This window comes from Trachemys scripta, chromosome 5, assembly GCF_013100865.1.
Source record: "Trachemys scripta elegans isolate TJP31775 chromosome 5, CAS_Tse_1.0, whole genome shotgun sequence".
NCBI lineage: Eukaryota > Metazoa > Chordata > Testudines > Emydidae > Trachemys > Trachemys scripta.
Window position 1 is genome coordinate 76,953,691 of NC_048302.1, and position 16,979 is coordinate 76,970,669.

General features: G+C 39.2%; 1 protein-coding gene across 1 annotated transcript in view; it reads left to right on the forward strand.

Moving 5' to 3' along the window:
• TENM3 (teneurin transmembrane protein 3) overlaps positions 1-16,979 on the forward strand; it is a 1,277,620-nt gene that overhangs the window by 539,923 nt on the left and 720,718 nt on the right. Inside the window, exon 4 of the mRNA XM_034771464.1 lies at positions 3,241-3,328. The gene's annotated coding sequence lies outside the window, so the exon portion shown is untranslated. The remainder of the gene's footprint in view (positions 1-3,240; positions 3,329-16,979) is intronic.

A 16,979-nucleotide genomic window follows, 5' to 3' on the forward strand; every position in this document is an offset into this window, starting at 1 on the left:
GTAGGTTCAGAATTCCTGAAGAAGCAGATTCCAGAAGCTTGTGGTGGAAGCACTTTCATCACACAAGTGAGAACATACAGAGGCTCATTTCAAAGAAATCTAGTTACTGGTAACTAACCTTGATTGTTTGTTGTTTTTAAATGTAATTTTTGTTTACAAGAAATAGGAAAAAATAAACACACATAAATCGTGTGTGTGTTTGTGTATAGGCACACATTCTCTTATGACACTCTAGTGTTGAACAATAGGATTCAGTATTATTAGTGACCCAGAAGAACATGAAGTAGCTCTGTAGGAACTTTCACACCTTGTTTCCACAGCAAAAACAAATAAACTTGATATCAGCAATTTGTTAAATGAACATTAAATCCATTAACCAAAAGATGAAAACAAGCAAGATGAAAGAACACCCAAACATAGAATCCAAATTAAGTTAATGATAGATTCTTAGCATTCTTAACAGTGAACTTTCAGAGAGAGATCATCAGCTGGTATAACTCAATGATTTGTTTATCTGGCCATCAAATAGTAAAACAGTTTGCATTGATTGTGTGATTCTCCAAGCTTTTTTCAGAGCTTTGTCTCCATATTGCTGTTCAGTTTTTTGTAGTGTTTAGTGACTTATTTGGAACAAAACATGCACCTCTACCCCGATATAATGTGACCCGATATAACACGAATTTGGATATAACACAGTAAAGCAGTGCTCCGGGGGGATGGGGCTGCACACTCTGGTGGATCAAAGCAAGTTCGATATAACGCGGTAAGATTTTTGGCTCCCGAGAACAGCGTTATATTGAGGTAAAGGTGTAAATACTATTTACCGGTATCTATTTTGTGTTTGGTGTGCATAATTTTATTTTTTTCAGAGCTGTGATCCCACGCAGATTTTTCTATCTATTGCCCCAATTAAAGGCATGTGACAAGACATGTGCAGTGTCTCAAGATGTTAGGTCATTCATGACTGGGATTATTATTCACTACTACTTTCTAGGCTTCCATTATCCTGTTTTGTATTTATCATCTATTATAACATTATCTCTTCCTATGATTCAGTTATGAGTTTGCTACAAAACTATAGCTGAGCCATTTTTTCAGAATGTTATGCCATTCAGTATTGGTAGTTAGTGTAATATCCATAGTCTCTGCCTCCATAAACTGAGATCATGACTCCTGAAACCCTTCTAAAGTGTGGAGAACATACTAAGAATGGTCTTTGATTTTGATTATGATTTTACCATTTCTTTTCATATTCTGGTCCATCTACCCCAGGGATAACTCTTTTTTTAAAGGCTTCCTGTAAAAGCTGCTGTTGGTGGTGGTGGTTTTATATTTGGCCTGTTTCCTTTAAAAAGAAAATATTGGGAAATTGTCCTTCACAATGCATTTTTATGGAATGATGTTGAAAATACTTCGGAAAAAAAACACCTTGTGGTGAAAAGATATTGGCACAAATGTGTTACATTTAACTCTTTTATTTTTCATTCCATCGGCATCCTTTTTTTTTATTGTTACAGAGTTCAGTATTTCTGACAGGCTCATAGAAATAATTGAGAGGACTGTGGACTGTGTAGACTAATGTTTGGAGAGAAGTGCTAAAAGCAAAAATAATTGCAAAATTCAAATCTATGGCATGAAAATCTTTTTTTTCCCCAATGAGAGTACCAAAATTGAACATGTTTAGAATGTTAAAGAGAGTATGATAAGTATGAAATGGTATTTTCAGAAGCTAGCATTATAGCAGTTGATTCTACACACCATTTTTAATTACCAATTCTCTATTTTTGTGACTGGCTGTACCCCAAAAGTTGCTGAATATTAAACGTAGAAAGTTACATTACAATTAATTTCTGAACAGTTAAAAATGATTGTTCAGGAAAGTGACAATGTGAAAATGGCTTATTGCTCAATAAATCTGCTCTCTATAGGTATTCTACTTACTTATGAAATTAAGCATTGTCTTTTTGTTTGTTTTTGTTGCTTACTATTGTTGACACTATTGGTTTTACAGGGCTATGGGAGAGTGAGTTAGAATGTTTTCTAGTTCACACATCAACAGAATTGTTAAGTTACAACTGAAAAATCATTATTATTGACAATGTTAATGCCAGAAAGAATGCAGCTAGACTTTCAGATCTCAGGGTGAGTTTGGCCATGACAGTTAGGAAATAACATTTTACTTATGAGATGACAAAATAAAATATGAAAATAAATGAGAGAAAACAAATATGGAATCCCAAAAAGTCATTCTTACAGTTGGTATCGAAGGTATAATAGGCTGGCCAGAAAACAAGAATTCTGTTGTTTTTTTTAAATTGAGGTTTGGATATCTGCTTTTGTTCTGATATGAAACCAAAGCCTTTTGAAATTTGAGAGTGAGGAAGAGAGACTATCTCAGAATACTCAATAATCCAGTGGTTAGTGGATATGGGAGAGACAGATTGAAGTCCCTGCTTCAAATCAGGCAGAAAAGAAACTTGAACTACATTTCCCACATCTCAGGCATCTGCCTTAATCTATTGACTCCCTAACTTTTTACTAAGGCAACCCACCAACTTCATTTTGTCTTTTGTTTGTTTGCTTGTTTTTTGTTAACAACCTTCCCAGGGTCTAAATTCGGGGTGGGAATGAAGTCATAAGCCAGCATTGTCATCTTTGTCCTCTCCCACTGGTGTGCTGCCGCCTCCTTCTCTAGAACCTCCCCTCGCACCTCAGGGCTTGCCCTCAGCTCCCAACCTGTGACCCATCTACAACCTGCTCATAACCCACCTTTTGGAAAACACTGCCCTAACCACTAGACTATTCTGGGAAATTCCATCCTGGACCTGACAAAAGTTTCGATGAATCTGATGCATTTCCACAAAAAGTTTTGATTTTGATGGCTTAGAATTTCTCGATGGAAAACTTTCATCAAAGAAATTCTCGGTGAAATCAAGTAAAATTACCTTTGCCAATGCTGTAACGTTAGTCTAGCAATATCCATAATAAATATTCACAGCAGATAACCTACGTCTCAATTTACCTTTTAAATAATATCTGAGATCTAAAGACGCACTCATGCATTGCTGTTAAACAGAAGACAACGATGATGACCCAGAACAAGACCAACATTTAGTATTTCTGCCCCTCAATAGAATTGAAAAGTAATACTGTATTTTGTAATTAAGAATCATTATACATAGAATATTTGTTAGAGTTTTTCCTTGATAAATTCATGCTTGTGATCCATTTGCATTACAGATTTCTGGATTGTTTGTGTCCTGCTGGAGTAAAACCGTTGTATTAAACTCAGAAAACAAAAAGCTCCTGAGTGAAGAAAGAAGAGAAGGTAAGTCAAAACATCCCAGAGTCTCTGGTTGTATTGGGATTCATAAATTGCAGTGAAGACAATTAAATGTCTAACTGATATGATAGTAGCAGTACTGCAAAATCACAAAAGACCAATCTGTACTTTGTCTCTGTACCCTACTTCCTAATCCATTACCAGTAATCTCTGCTACTGGATCAATGATTATGTCCTTACATTTTTATATTAACAATATTGGGTCAAATCCAGAGTTGGTGTATATAAGCATAGCTCTAACTTCAATGGACCTATGCCTGTTTACACAAGCTGAGGATCTGGCTTATCTCTTTTTTTTTTTTTTCCTTTCTTTTTTCCTCCTTCTATTTCCTATCCTCCACCCCTCCACCATATTTACTGAACTTGAGAAAAAACATCATTAACAAGTAAATTATCATATTTCAATATTGAGTTTAGTTATCATGATCTTTATCTTGTGTTCTGAATATAAGCCACAGTGAGATATTTATGCTATATCATGGTAAATATTTGCTTTTTAATGTACATACTCTTGCTTAATATTTTGGAACTTTTAGCAGTAGCCATGAACTTTAATAAACTCAGTTAAAAGCACCTGAGTTATAAGTATGGTATGTTAAATTTCTACGTTCACTTGGAATTGTTTGCATTAGGCAGCAATCTTATTCCCAGCTAGTCTTGATCCTCCTGAGGAGCACTTACGTGGCAACCATAGTGAATTGAATTGTACCTGGTTATTTTTTTCTCTGGTTATAGCTCAGTGAGTTTTCTCAATGGTAGCCAACGTCTAGTAATTTAAAGCTTGTGAACCTTGAAAAAAGGGTTTGTTTAAAACCATATTCTGGGGCTTTTCCACCAAATGGAAATTGTGTTCTACTAGGGAACTACAAAAGATTTTAGAACAGAGTATCTGATAAGCATTCTGCTCATTAATGTTTGTACAGTAGTCTGCCTTAAAGATCTACAGTCTCCTGGAGCAAATCATTCAGAATTCAACTGCACTCTTCAAGTTTAATGTGTTGAGCTCTTTGAGTTTCCCTACCCCCTCCTGATTGATGGTTTGTTTCTTCTTTTAATACAAAATTCAGTAAAATTTCCCACAGTGAAAAGGGTCTTTTAATTATGAAACACCAGCGTGTGGGAATGATTCAATTTACACATCAGAAAAGTTCAGTTACTTGACCATAATTTATTTTGGTTCTGATCATTTGTGGATCACAAATTCTTTTTTATGGGGGGGGGGGCAACCAAAACAAAACTGGAAAATGCTTTAAAAGGTACATCACTCTGTCACCATAATAATAGACATTTTGTTACACACTTACCCATTTCTGTGTTTCTACTCCTGTTGTGAGATTTAATTTAAATGTATAAAGCAGGTCCTGAACAACACAGTTTCCCCCTTGAATCTGACATAGATCCAGTATATGTAAGAAGAGCTAGGGGTGTCTAGCTCATGGAACTGTGAAGATAAGAGAGAGTTGCAAAATAAGATAATTGGGGTTTAAATGTTGCACACAACACCACTGATTGCTTGGGGTTTCTTTAATATCCTTCTCAGGCACTGACTTTTATTTTTCCCCATGGGGGCCTAAGAGAAAAGTGATAACGTAGGCCTTAAAAAATCCCACCCTGAGTAATTAATCAAAACTGAAATAAAGCTCTGGGAGGAATGGATGGGTTGTGTACACATCCTGCATGCAGTGTAAGACTCCTTTATTGTTTTGTATTCAGAATGCAGTAAAGCTGAAGACTTACCCTGGTTAGGATAAAGCAGGTTTTAATGATTTACAATTGTAGATTTCATCTATAGCCTTCCTTAGAAAATCAGTGGAGTAAATGTACCCTTGTATTTAAACAGCAGAGGGAAAACAAAACCAGTAGAAATACCCATAATAAATTTGTATACTCGATAATCGGTGTTTTAAATAGAATTATTTTATGATACCGACCCCTTTTTTTAATTTTCAATCAACTGTGCATCATATACCTTATGCACTTTGAGAAAGTTAATGTGCAACAAGAAACTTATGGAGTTAAACTAGATTTGTATTTTTAGGTAATTGTCACTGCTGTATGCAGGGAATTAGTTACACAACTCTTAGTATTGCTAATAGGAGTTTGTGTATCTAATTTCAGGTACACTGTGCTGAAAAGGTAATCACTTGTGTTGGCTTTCTGCTATAAAAATATAACTCAATATGCAGTGCAAAAGCCATATTCTGGTTTAATGAAGTACATTGTTGATTATATTCCTTCATTTTTTCTAACATCTCTATTTTTCACCTCAGAAAAACAGCTTTCTGCAGCTACCACTATAGTAAAGAATGTCAACCGTCTCTTGTCTGATAAATATCCACTTTTCAAACTCTTCTCATCAATTGTTTGAAAGATGATCTCTCTTACACTGCATTTAGACTTTAATAGCTAATGTATAAATGTGAACGTTTTAGTGGTCCTGTGAGAGAGACACTGAAATAACTTTTCATAGCATCTGTACTTTATGTTGGTTGGGTATATTGTTACATAACAACACAAGCATTTCCCTTTGTAAGGTTTAGGCATGGGAACAAAAATAGAGCTAACATGTATCTACAACATGTGCCAACATGACATTTTCTCTTCTTACCAGGCTGGTGTAAGCTTGCCACTATACTAGACGGACTTCACAAGTTCCTGTTACCACCATTACAGTTACTACTAATTTACTTGTACCCTGTGCACTAAAATTTTTGTCAGCAACAAGAAATAATATAGGGCATATGATAGCAGCAGTAATAGGGCTCAGTTAATAGAATAACTTAAGGAGTCTTTCCTATATGTAATTTTGATGGTTCTATGTCTTTCATGCAAAAAGCCAAATTAAGGTTAAAATGTACCTGTCAGTTCTATCCAAGAGCTAATTTTACTAATTCCTTGAGATCTCTGTGCATGAGAAAGGAAGTTTGAATATTTTGCTTTCTTAATATGTTCTTCTGTGCAAAGTTTACTTGCATTCAACAGTTAAATCATTTTGTTCTTACTTCACATTGTAAAGTCATCCTGTATTCTGATATAGAAGGTGATTTTTTGACATCTCATGTCCTGATGCAAAAATAACAGCTATCCACCCATCTTTAGTTTTTTATACGACAATTAATTTTAAACTATTCTCTTTTATCTCCAACATGAACACATCTAATTTCACAAACACTCAATTTCAAATGACTCTCAGGATTTTTTTAACTATTATAACACTATGTGCTTTTTTGGAGTTGCAACAGACCAGTCAGCTGGCAATCCTGAAGATTCTGCTCCCTTTTATTGTTTCTTTAGTATGTCCATCACTTCATTACCAAACAAGACCTGTGGTTTTTCTTCAGCTAGGCCTGTGTTGTTGTAATTCTAAGCAGGTCTCGGTATTTCTGTGTATGTAGGCTGAGGTGGCCACAAAAATCCACAAATTTGGTTTACACATGATAGGGTTTTCCATTGTGTGTGTGTGTGTGTGTGCTTTTTAAACAATTGTAACACCACATTCTGCCAGTCCATTAATTTGTGGGTGTTTTGGACTGTAAGTAATATGCTCAAATCCAGAGACCCCTGTGTGAAGATCTCAAAATATGTAATAGCAAATTGAGGTCCATTGTCATTCCTCACTATTTTCAGACACCCAAATCTGGCTAAAATAGCTTCTGGTTTTATGATGATCTATTTTGAAGTGGCCTCCTCTAGTTGAAATACTTGCAGTTAGCTTGAATATGCATCAATGACAACCAAATATTATCTTCTCTGTCGAGTGAAAATTTTACCTAATCATATTGAATACTTCATTTGAGGTGTGTGTACTTAAGTGCTGTTCTTTAGGTAGGGGTGGCATATGCAACCGTGTTGCTCAAGCAGTTACCACAATTTAGGATGAATTTGTGTCACAAATACCTTTGTTCATGTCTAGCCAATACATTATCCTTTGTGCTCTCTTTTTGAGTTTTCCATTTCAATGTGCACTTCATGAATGAAGTATAATTTTTGAGATTTAATGGGATCACAATATGCTTACTTTTAAGAACACTCTCCAACAGAAAAAGCTTATATCTGTAATGTACCTATTGCTTAGCTGTGAATTGATTTTCCCATCCAGAATGTATAGTTTATAGTATCTCGTCGTCTTCTGCAGAAATTTGCAACTGTTCCCATGTGCATCATAACAGAGCACCTGAGTACTTATCAATGTTGAATTCCACATCTGGAGGCTGACTATGATGGGTTTCATCTCAGATAGTGGACAAAGTATCACGTACAAGTAAACAACTTCCTGGAGTGAATTTTATGGTGCAGTCATATTTTTGAAAATTCAGTAAGAGACTTTGAATCCTAGCTGGTGCTTACTGTAGTCTGCTCTTCAGAGCCAAAGGAACTATACAGGCTGCATGTATGGCAGCCTGTGCATCTTTCTTTAAGATTATTTAAGATATGCAAAACTTTTCAAAGCCTTTAAACACATATGCATGTTGCTCCACTGAAGTTCTGGGATCAGATTCTCTCCTCCATTCCACCCTCTTTGCATTGTTCTGGCGGCTCAAAGGAAATTGAATCTGGTCCTGTTTCCTCAGCTGGGAATTCCCTTTGCATGAAGGATTCCCTGACAGTTGTGCAGGTAGCATATCCACTCCTACATCACATTCTCCAATAACCTTGGGACAGAAGACATGTTGGGGTTTCAGGGATGAGTAGGGAACAGATAGGAAGCATGGCTGAAATGTGCTGTGCTCCAGCTGACCTCAGCTAGTGGATGGTTCCTTGGGGACCGTTGCCACCTGGCATAGGCTAGAGCAAACCTCCAGGCTGCAATTCACTGTGGTGGGACCAAAGGGAGAATTGGGGTGCGATAATAAGCTCCCTGACTTCCCCTCCTTGCTACTGTGCCAAGAGGATCTCAGTCACAGCAGATAATCTCTGAGAGGGTAGGCTTGTTTTGTAGTAAACTGCTTATGCATGCTAACTTAATACCAGGAAAAGAGAGATTCTTTTACCTATAACAATTATAATATTTGTTTATTTTTCTGTGTTAGAGTGAGGCAGCATCTTACCGCTGCAGAAATTGATAGTCCATTGCATGCTTTCATGATATTTCCTTCCTTCTATAGTGGACGTCTTTGTCGGGTTGCACAGACATGCAAGTACCATACTGATTTCAATACCCATGTTCATCATATATGCAATTGGCATGCCACTGGCATTTAGTGTGGTAGATCAGTCTTTCCCCACCAGTAGCAGCTGCTGTATAAAATCAAAGCACAATGCCTCCATGCCAAACCAGTCACTGGATTTCTTACTGTATGTTCAATTTCACACAGGCATTTAGACTATCTGTAATAGTTTTTGAATCATTCCTTGCACTTTTCCCTGTGAGGAGTTGTGCTCTCTTGTACACACTGTGCACAGCGCCATATTATTGCCTAAGCCGATAAGGCCTAGGCCGGCAAATTTGCAGGAGCGGAAGCTCCCCTCTACACCCCACCCCCCTGCTCCAGCTCACCTCCACCTCCTCTGCAAGCGCGCCACCGCGTCCTGTTTCTCTCCCCTCCCAGTGCTTGCGCTGCAAAACAGCTGTTTCGTGGGGCAGGGAGGGGGAATGCCGCGCGCTGGGGGAAGAGGCGGGGCCGGGGGTGGGGATTTGGGGAAGGGATCCAATAGGGGAAGGGAGGGGGTGGAGTTGGGGCGGGGACTTTTGGGAGGGGGTTGGAATGGGGGCGGGAAAAGGGTGGAGTTGGGGTGAGGCCAGGGCGGCAATTATTTCCCGGCCTAGGGGCGGCAAAATTATTAATCCACCACTGACTGTGCACTATGATGGGTCTCATCTCAGGTAGTGGACAAAGTGTCAAGTACAAGTAAATAACTTCCTGGAATGAATTTTATGGTATAGTCATATTTTTGACATCCTGCTCATGTCATGTCAACCTCATGCAGAATTTCTTGACTCTCCTGTTCACTTAAGGCCTTCAATTTCAATTTTGCCTGTTCCACTGCCTTTTCAGATTTGTATGGCCTTTTCTAAGCTTACCTCGAAATGTCTCAGCAGGTTGTTCACATCTCCTACCCACACTGTAACCCACTGCCAGCCTTTTCTAATCTCCAGATCTCTCAAGGAATCCAAAACTATAAGGCTGCTGGGTCTTGCAATTTTAGGTGTAAAAGAAAATTGTTGTAGGTTTCATTCTTCATGGGCACAGAATAAATTTCAAATTGCTGGAACCCTATTTGTACCTGCATAAGGGTAGGAAGCTCTTGAAAATCTCTAGGACTTCTGCATGAGCTACAGTTGTTAATAAGGCCCCTTTCGTGGCACTGCTCATTGTGTATGCATTTATTGCAGTCATATATAGCAAGGACCTCTGTTTAAAATGCTTCTGTGACTCCTCTATATCACTCCCACTTTATTTCAACAGTAGTTTCAGGATATCTATCCTTCCTGTTTATGTGTGGATTAGACATCTGAAATTGCAGTGGAAATTCTTCCTGCTCTCAAATCTGTCTACTTCTAGTACCATGTGTTGTTTTTCTCATTGATGGAAGAAGGAATTGTATTCAACTACTTAATCATTTTCTTCCCTCTTTACATATATATAACACCACAGAAATCAACCTGTACTCTTAGCTGCAACCTAAGGTTCTCTGCTCCATTGAGCAGTTGCAGAACCCTGCATTCCAATATGAATCTTTTGACTGTGCAGCCACTTTCGGCATCCTTATACAAAAATTACAGTTGCTCTACATATTTGTCTATCTGTCATATGTTACAAGTGGCTTTGCAGATGCTTATGGGGAGCTCCCCCTAAGTGTGAGGGGCAGCATGGGGAAATGCTTTCAAGGGAACAGAAGTTGAGCTTTGCAAGATATTACAGATATAGCTTAACTGAAAAAGGTGACTGTGATTGAGAGGCATGTTGGGTATAAATGACTGGGTTTATCACGCTTCAAAAAAAAAAAAGAATCTTTTCATTTCTTTTTTCCGCATACCATACATCATTTGATGCCAAAAAAAGCACTTAACCATTGTTAAGAAAAACAAAATAAATAAATAAATGAAGTCTCATTTTTTTCAGCACAATAACAACCTTCCTACCTAAAAGTAGCCCAAGTGATGCTTTAGACAATGCTGCCTGTATGTTGCAGCACATCTGTTGTAAAATACTGCTCCAGTTATTCTTCAGCTGCCCAAGGATGGTCTCATAATGCATGCCATTATCTCTAAGAGTAGCACGTTATTTCCATACAAGAGGTTGAAACCCTTTTTCTGATGTGATCAATTAAGGGCTCTTTGTACTCGTTTTTAAGACCAATTTGTGGTACATTTTATGTTGTGATTTCCTATTTGTGTTCATATATCCATCTGACCTGAGTAGCCTGGGGGAGATAAGTCAGGCAGCATAGAAATCAAGAGAGCCTAGAGCTGATACTTCTCATACTCTCACTTTTCAGTGAGAACGTAGCAATTTTTTTAACATTCTGTCTTTTTGTTGAAATAGCTTAATATCCTCACACTTCATGTACAATGATGAAAGTTCTTTTATTCAAGTGTCAAGTTACTGTAGATTTGTACTAAGTATAACAGCTCTTTCTAGGAAGGGTGGAGTGTGCAAAATAAAGGCTGGAACAGTTCTTCCCCTTCTATATCAGACTTTGACCTAAAGACCTACCCTAGTGTGGTTTGGAACAGGTTTGAAGAGTCCATTTCCCATCTAATGAAAAGAGACAGTGGGGGGCATTTTCAGCCATTCTTTACTTTGTACTTGATGGCAGCCTGGTGTCATATTGAATTGTCGTCCATGTTCTTTGCTCCAATATCAAACATCTACCCATAAGAGCCAGTGCAGTGACTCAGCATGCCAGGGGCTAGTGTACAAATTATATTGCTCACAAGAACCATTGTAGCATTACTGCTAGACTAAGAACTCCTGGCCATGGTGAGCACAAAGTTTAAAGGTGTTAGGCAAGGTGGTCATTCGTAGCTCTGATTGCCTTTTAATGGAAAAAGAGAAATCAAGAAAAGGGTCATTAGAATGACATTGAACAATAAAACAGACAGCGCCAGCTGGAAAATAAAGGGCTAGGTATGTCTAGACTTTATTATCCAGAGTTGTCTAGTGGCAAAAAAGTACCACATTCTGGAGGAAGAGAGCAAATTCAGGATGTGAGTTATGAGTTGAAAATCTAATTCACTGATTAATGCCAGTGTCAAAGACTATTAAAATATACCAAAACACATGTTGTAGGAATTGCTTTATTACAATAGTATGGAATTTTACTGGAGCAAATTGTTCATTTGTTCAGATGTCATTTAAGAAGCTCAAGGGTAAATGTTTTTATATTTTGAGGGTTCCCCTCTAAGATCACACTGAGTTTTGGGAAAGGCTCCAAAAACCTCATCACCAGTAGAATTTTATAAGCTCTGCATGTGACTTTCTTAGTGTGTGAAACTGAATGCAAGACTTGAGATGTACTATATGCAGCTCAATTCCAATTTGTTTTTTAACAAAGCCTTTGACATGTTACATTATGTCACATCCCAATTTAATGTAAAGTGACTTCCTGTGTCCAACAAGAAACACATTTTAAGGGGAATGCCAAGCACTCTGTTATTTTCCTTGCTGTTGAATTGGCAGGCACTTTGCCACATTCTGTATCTTGGGAAGATTATTTGTCAGCAACAGTGCTTGCTCTGCTGGTAAAACAGGCATAGGCTGGTATTCTTCTCATCTGCCCTCTGCAGAGGGCATTATGTATTTAGTAATTGAAACTGAACTTGGTGTAAGCAGCAATGTCAACCCGTCTTCCAGAAATATCTAAAATATAGGGTAACTGCCTAAATCTAGGAGTTCAAAGTGTGATTTTTGAGACCTGGCAAGTGTTCTTATTACACTTGGATAAATGGTCTAATCTCAGCTTTAAATGCTGAGAATTACGTGCCATTTCCCTTCGAGCAATAAATGTTCTTTTGTCTATCTAGATTTTGTTATGTTTTCCACAGGTAATTCCAAACAGTGCTTCTCTATGCCATTAAAATATCAAAACCTAATCAGTCAGCTGGCAGTAAATGGAAAAAATAGAAATCCATAGCAAAGATTAGTAATATCTAAAAGTGGTTTAGGGGTCCTAGTGGGATTCCTACCCCTTTTAACAACAAAGTGCAGAGTGAAAGAATATGCACAGCTTACTTTGTCTTCCTATTTCTTTTGATCTGAAAGAACAATCAGATAAGGCTGATTTCTGAAGACAGTTCAGAATGAACAGATTTCAGTTGCCCCCAGTGATAACCATCATTGTCAACAGGAGGCATTCCAGGTACTGACACTAGAGCCTTAAATGTTCAGCTGCTGAACATTTCATCTTTTATTTTAAAAACTACTGCTGGGAACTCTCTTTATAGAATGCAATGGAAGATGAGTATTTAGAGGAAGAATGAACCCTGAAGGGGAATAAAGCCTGAGCCTCAGAGACCATCACCAGAGGGAGAGAATAATTTAAGGTTAAGGTGGGGAATTTCATGCGCACAAAAAAGCTGAAGCTGTAGAAAGAGCATAATAAATAGTCTAGAGTTATGCAAGCTACAAAATATCCTTTTCAAGAAAGGTCACAGGTGAAAAGGAGTTTTGGCTCTCTCTCTAATGGACGTATGTTCACATCACAGAACCATTGCACTGTTTGTCAAAGCTCAGCAGAGGCTCAGAACTGGAATGTGGAAGTGTGGGGCAAATCAGGATTGAGTCTGGACTGAACTGAGCACAGAAACTTGCACATCTTCCACATGCATGATGTGCAGTTCTAACCAGTGTCATCAGTCCCTCACTTTAGTAGGTGTTACTTTTACCCACAAACGTAAGCTTTCAATTTGTAAGGACAGCATTGATTCTGACACAGTGTGAGAAGTTACATTGTCCATTACATAACTCTCGCCACATTATGTATGCCACTGATTGTTTTAAAAATTTAAAGAAGCACTTTTAACTCATCACAGGAACTAGCTCCCATGAATATTGAGCTATATTAGTGCTCTGTGCTGAAGATCAGTAGACAACTATGTTTACCACTATCCAAATTATTAGTTGGCAGTTTGGTACATCTCAAAAATAGCTATAATTAATGTTCTTGACATCACCTTTTTAATATAAATAGGTAATTTTGAATATAAGGTGTAAGTTTTTAACAGTGAGAATAATTAACCATTGGCACAATTTACCAAGGTTCATGGTGGATTCTCCATCACTGACAATTTTTAAATCAAGATTGGATGTTTTTTCTAAAAGGTTTCAGAGTGATAGCCATGTTAGTCTGTATCAGCAAAAACAACGAGGAGTCTTTGTGGCACCTTAGAGACTGACAAATTTGTTTGGGCATAAGCTTTTGTGAGCTAGAATCTACTGGTGCCACAAGGACTCCTCATTTTTTCTAAAAGGTGTGCACTAGGAATTATTTTAGGGAAGTTCTGTGGCTTGTGTTACATAGGATATCAGACACGGGCTCACAGTAGTCCTCTCTGGTCTTGGAATCTATGAATGGAGGGACTCAAATCAATGTGTACTACTTTTGGTTAGAAGTGCAATTATAGTTGAAAAATGCCTGTAAAATGACACCTTCCTTGTTATCCAATCTGCATCAAAAAGCATACAATCTTTCACCAGTTTTGACAGTGTGTGAAAATGACATTTACTCACAGTGCCCCAATCCAAAACCTATTGAAGTCGTTAATGGTCCTTTGTTGATTTCAGTGGTCTTTTGGATCAGGATCCTGGATCCAGTTCTGCAGTCCTGGCTCATGCAGAACTCCCACTTAACTTTGGTGAGAGCAATGCCCAAATCATGAGTTCAGGATTGGTTTTATAGTTTGTCTAATTTCTCAAATGTTTTTCTATATGTTGTCTCAAGCCAGCCCCATCAAAAATATACTTTGTAAATGTTCAGATGCATTTTTTAATATGCTGATGCATATTTGTTTACTTATAAATATTGTTGTGTTATTTGAAGCAAAACTATGGAAAGAGACAAATGACTTATAAAAGAAAGAGAGAATGTTTATATTCAATTAAATAAATTAGATACCCAAACTATCAATTTGGACAGAAAATCTTCTTGATAGTTGATTTTCCCCTCTGTATTTTTAAGATAAAAATTCATATTCAAAGTAAAAATCAGGCAAAGAATGGAATAATTTCAATTCTTGCTATGATGAAACACAGTAGTTTAGAAAGTAAGAACTACCTTTCATCTTGATATGAGGCCAAGTAAAAGAATGTGAGGTCCAGGCCTGAGGAAAAATTGTGTGTGTGTGTGTGTGTGTGTGTGTGTGTGTGTGTGTGTTAGTAGGTCTGATTCACTTGAATCCTATTTTACCTGTTGTCCAGATTTTTGGTATCGTGGTGGGTTAGTGATGTGTCTGAAGGTGGTGATTGTAGCCTGAGGTTTACCCAGAATGTAGTTGTACTTCAGTGAACAAGCCTCAGCAGCTACAGGTGTTGCCTGCAGCCCCATTGAAGCTTTTTGGAATAAGTCTTATAAGCAAGTCCCCCACATTCTCTTTACTATATTTTTCATAATTACTTCAGTTAAAGACAGGTGAGACCAAAATACAACCTCCAGGCTAAACATGGCTTATAAAGTTCTGTAATTGTCACCAACTTCATCATTAATGTAGGAGCAGCCCATTGACATACCCAGCCTATGTTTTTGTTTACAAGGAGCAGTCAGTATTTTTCAGCAAAATGTTTGCCGTTTTACCATTTTGTCACTCAGAAAACTCTCTCCAGCCAGTGCATTGCAATAGAATTCAAAGTTTGTGCCCTCTACATTTCATAGCTGCCAAATATTACATGTGTAAAATTTCCCAGGAGTGAGAAAGAGAACCAATTTTCCCACTCAGGATGTCGCTGAGCAAAAGGGAAGCAGGAGCCTATCAAAAGCAAGTGAGGAGAGGATTGTGGAAAGAAACTGGTGGGAAATGGGACATTGCAGGTAGCCTGGGGAAGCCTAAAAGGGAGGGGACTGGGAAAGATGAACAATGTTGTCAAGTCTCCCAAACTTATTGTAAGTCAGGCAGTTTTGACCCCCGCTGCAGGATCAAGAGTTCTTGTCCTGTGATTTCGAACCAGGTGGCTGCGCTCATCTTCCTCCCACTCCAGCAACTCTACCCAGTTCTCCCTTTCTTGTTCCCAACAACAACCTACTCACCCACTCCCTGGCTCCAGCAAGTACTTGCTTCCCTGACCCTTTCCTTTCTGCTGTCTCAGCCCTCATCGCTTCCTGGCCCCAGGAGGCATCTACTACAGGGTCCCTTCCCTTCCCCCAGCCCACCCTACTCCCACATCCCTAGAGCTCCTGTTTCCCGATCCTTTCCCTCCTCTCTATTCCCTGCACTAACTAGACCTGCACAGTTACATGCTACCAGGCCCCTTCGCTGCCCACTATGGACTCCCTGGCAGGTGCCTGCTACTCTGAACCCTTTCTGATCCCTGCATTTACTCCCCTAACCTCCTAGATCTTCTGTACCCCCCAAATCCCACCAATTTCCCACCATCCCATCTTCTAAACTGACTCTCCCCCCCACACACACCCCCGCCCATCCTGGGAGTTTGCTTGTGCAGCCTGATGGTCTTCATATACCCTCCCGTCTGCAGGCTTCTAAGGGAAACTGGCTCCCCTGTGCCTTCCATCCTCTTTCTTTGGGTGGTTATCAAGGAAGCCACTGTCCCCTCAATGCCACTCCCCTCTGGCTAGCCAGGCATTGCCAGCTCCAACCCATAACCTCCTGAATTCTAGATCCAGCCCTCTGAAAATCAGATCTGGGAAAGCCTCACCTTAGCAGGCTGGGGATCCCCTATGGAGTAGCCCATATACATGCAGGGGAAACCCCCGACACTGAGAAAAGGCTTTCCCTGGGGCTCTATCTATCAAAGGCAAAGATCAGGCCTTCTGCCCTTCTTGCTCTTAGATATCAAGGGTGTGGGAGGGATGATGCCTTCCCACTCTAGGAATGAGGAAGAAAGGTAATTCCTCCTACCTTCTGGGGGGATTTTTGGTGGGGAGGAGTAAAAGTAAGCTTCTCTGTCCCTTCCACCTCACCCCATTGCTCTGGCTCAGCCCTCCATCCCCCACCTCTTCCCACTTCCCTGGGGCACACATTGTTTTGGGGAGCCACTTCAACACACCGCCTCTGCTATGGCTGCACATTGCCTTCCCAGGCAGCTGCTTAGAGTGGTGCTGCTCTGATTGCTCCGCTTCCACCAACACCTTCTTCTCATTTCCCCAGGGTTTTCCTTCCTGCTCTGGGCACTGCTGCTGCTTCTGGATTTGCAGTGCCCAGAGCAAGGCAGAATTAAGATTCTATCATCTTCCTCCATGTTCCCTCCAATCCTGAGAGAGGGCTTCCTGCAGGAGAGCAGCAGGATATGTGACAATAGTAGGACAGCAAAAGGTATGGGGCATTCATTGACTTTTTGGGGGAAGTTTTTTGTGCAGCTCCATGTGTGATGTTCCTAATCAGCCAGCGAGTCTTTAATGTTCATCATGTGGTTGTCCTCCCATAAACAGTGGCATGGGACCATTTAGGGGACTTTTTTACACTTGTGTAAAATGTCCTGCATGGAGCTTACGCAAACTTGGACAGTTATGGGAACAGGTGACT